This window comes from Schistocerca americana, chromosome 9 (assembly GCF_021461395.2).
Source record: "Schistocerca americana isolate TAMUIC-IGC-003095 chromosome 9, iqSchAmer2.1, whole genome shotgun sequence".
Classification (NCBI taxonomy): Eukaryota; Metazoa; Arthropoda; class Insecta; order Orthoptera; family Acrididae; genus Schistocerca; species Schistocerca americana.
In genome coordinates, this window is record NC_060127.1 from 204192924 (window position 1) to 204196710 (window position 3787).

At 44.2% G+C, this 3787-nt stretch overlaps 1 non-coding gene across 1 annotated transcript; it reads right to left on the minus strand.

Annotated features, from left to right (window-relative positions):
• Window positions 1–3267: 3267 nt before the first annotated feature.
• On the minus strand, window positions 3268–3339 carry Trnam-cau. Its single transcript has one exon. It is a non-coding gene; the product is annotated as a tRNA-Met (tRNA).
• Window positions 3340–3787: the final 448 nt, after the last annotated feature.

Here is a 3787-nt window from a genome sequence, read left to right on the forward strand (position 1 = left end):
CTGTTCGGCCACTCCGGCCGGCGACAAAGAGAGCAGTTAAAAACAACCACACATTAAGCCCAATCGACGGAAGAGAAGACAGCTAAAAACAGGCACGTGGAGAAAGGTCTACAAAACACGCTATAGAGAAACGGAGGCCCTGAACTAAAAATTAAATGGCCTTCGCCATACAGCTACGACGGATAAAAAGTAAAACGCGGCGATAGCCCACGCGTTGTTCGCTAAAATGGCCGATAACTCAGACGGCAAACACAAACGAGAACGTAAATGGCATTCCGTCAGGAAATGGCGGACCTTGAAAGGTTGAGTGCAATGAGTATAAAGTGGTGGGGGAGCACCAGTTAACATATGACGATGGCTATGATGACGGTGCAACTTAGTTAAAATGATATTCTCACGGCGAGATGGCCGGGAGGATGTCGTCCGAGCCGCTGCGAGAGGGTTAATAACCCGGAGCTTGTTCCCATGAAGGAAGGGCCTGTGGTGACACCACCTGCAGACAGACGGCAACGCAGTGGTCATCGGAGGGAGTGGCAGAGCTAGTGGGCTGACGTACGAGGACTGCAGCCTCGGCGGCCTCGTTTCCTGTCACACCGACGTGACCAGGAACCCACGTAACCATCACAGTGGCTCCATCAAGGGTGGGCAAGTGGCAGCTTTTGTTAGGTTGCTGCTATCTCTGCTGTTATATGTAAGTGTGTAAATCGACCAGGCTTCAGTAGTCGTTAATGCAAGATGCCTGCCACACTCGCGAACTCAGTTCTCAAAAGACCAAATATCTGATTCTATGCTCAGACAGAGTCCTGCACAATCGTACACTGTTAAGTTGATAATTATTCACACTGCTGTGTGCTAACTGAAATATCACTATCAATGAACTAAATTCATATAATTAAAAATCAAAACCTTCCTTTGGAGATGAAAAGAAAACAATATGTTTCTCGTTATAGCACCTGAATAGCGTTGAAAACACCGTCATAATGAGACTGCAACTCAGTGAGCAGAATCCACTGATGATATTTCTTTCTTTCTTAAAAAACAAAAAAATAAGGAAAAGGGGGGGGGGCGTCGCTTCATTAGAATGTTGTGGGAGGTTATGATAGAGTGAGAAATGTTATTTTCAAATATACTAATTTATGTGCATATGCTAACAATTTAACAGGTGTCTGTGGATCACTAACGTGATAATATTCGAATTAATGAAAACTGTATCTGTGCAGAAGACACATGAATGCTCTCTTAATAACTGTAGATTAATATGCAGTGATCTTTCAAAAGTCTAGGCAACTCGCAAAACGCACACATACTGGACAGCATCACCTCTAGGTCCCAGTACGATAAAGAAATAACGACAAAATGCAGTCACGAGTTCCAAAACAGACTCGCCGATTGCGAGCTATGTAATGCAAAGACAAAACGCAAGCTCTAAATGCGACGCCTACTCGAAAACAGCTAAAGCTGCGCCAGACTGCAGCCATACACCGAACAGCAACTGTCCAACCAACGAGTCACGAGCAGCCGCCGTGTGTTCGCCCGAAAATCGACACCTCCACACTCCAAGCCAACTCCGATTACACTCTGTCTCGCATACTTCTCAAAATTACCGCAGGAGGGGAGGAAATCCCACGGTTCCCACAGCGACAAGTGAAGATCTTCCTTCTTTTTCTGCATACAGGGAAAGCCTGCAGAATTTTCTCATCCAGCATTTGTTGTATTCTCTGTTAACAAGCCGAACTCGGCAGAATACCGGCCCTCGCCTTACAGTTGGTGGAAAGATATCTGGGTGTATAAATTGAGCTCATTTCCCACGCCGTTAACGGGAACATAGTAGTGGCCATCCTTCATGCCTCCATCTACCGGAAAACCTATGGGCTTTGTCGAAATCTTTCAGGATCTCTTGTAGCTAGCAAGGCTTTAAAAGACACTTTTGTAGCACACTGGCTTAAGAGACACTAAAAGTGGGTTACTCACGTGACTGCTGCCCGTAAGAACTTCTGTTGGGAAACCTCTCGGAATTGCACTAGTGTCAACCCACTGCCGAAGACTTGCAGGTGCTATGCCTCACCACATCCCACGAATTGAGGAAAACCCGAGCTATTATGTCAGAATTCACACGGCCCGCTCTACCCATTCAAGAAGTTTATGAGAATACAACAAACCAACGTCGTCACACTTTGTATCGATTATCTGTAATGGGACTTGTTTAAACTGATGACCTTAATGACTGGACATGAAGCTTTCTTTTTTGCCGTTTAATGAATTTATGGATATTGAAGTTTCTATTTAGTTTCCTACAGACAGAACAACACGAAGCTAACATATGGATTTTACTCCCATCCATTTCGCAAACTGTGGGATTTGCAAGTCAGACACAGCCAACAGCTTGCGCTGCACAACGCTGTCATCCCGTGTATCACGCTGAAGCATAAGAGGCATCGTTTCTGTCCGTTTACCAACACGCTGATCTGCGCGCTCAGTGTTGATTTTCGGAACCACAGGCCGTGTGCCGACGGCTTTAGCCGCACTCGGACACTGAAATAACTTCAACGATGGCAAGTGAAAATTTGTGCCCGACTGCGACTCGAACCAGGATTTCTCGTTTTTGGCAAGAGGTCGCCACAATTGCTTCAGCTATCCGAGCACATGACACGTCCAATTTTGTAAACAGACCTGAAGTCATACAGTTGGATCTCTCCTATCGTCTGCTATTCGCCAAACAATTTAGAAAATACGACTATTGTGTCGTTCACGAATAATTTGAAACGCTTATTTTATCTGTAGTCCAATAATTAATCTAATTTTTTTTCGGCCACCGATCACTCATCTGTTCCATCGTTGCTGGTTTCGATCGCTCACTACCACACCTATATTTTAAAAAATGGTTCAAATGGCTCTGAGCACTATGGGTCTTAACTTCTGAGGTCATCAGTCCCCTAGACTTAGAACTACTTAAACCTAACTAACCTAAGGACATCACACATATCCATGCCCGAGGCAGAATTCGAACCTGCGACCGTAGCGGTCGCGCGGTTCCAGACTGTAGCGCCTAGAACCGTTCGGCCATTCCGGCCGGCACACCTATGTTTTAAATCCTTTATTTGGTTCCTATGGAGTATTTCCATTTCTTGATCTGCTAGCTACTTTTTGTGACTTCGTTTCTAGCAATTTAACTATCATTCTACAAATATGGCCATTATACGGGAAAATATTTTGTAGCTAGCATTTTTTAACAATGGCGAAAATTTCCTCAAAATAAAAAAAAATATTTAGCAGAGCGTGGTTTCGATCCACGGACCTCTGGGTTATGGGCCCAGCACGCTTCCACTGCGCCACTCTGCTGTTCTGCAATTGCTGACATCATACGCAGACTTCAAGACTGACACGATTGTTTCGCAACGAAGCATTTTGTTCCGTTAATAATGATAAGCTTTACCATACGATATTATTTTATGAACACTACAAATAAAGAATACTTGTTACTACGATTCCAGCATCGTTCCAAGTACAATACATACGCGGTAATAGTTCTAACAGATTTAACATGGTATGTTCTTTTCTTCACTGGCTGATCTGCCGCAGTTTATGTGATCAACCATTCATGTACAAAGGACTTCATCATTTTTTTTCTCTGCCTGAAAGAAGTTCTCACCACGCAGTTCATATTATAAGATTCAGTCACATCTAACTTTGTCAGCTTCTGCGAAATGTGCAACAGGATGATCATGAGATAGTAGCCAATAATGACACTGAACCAGCCTTAGTTGCCTATCCTGGGTGCACACTTGGA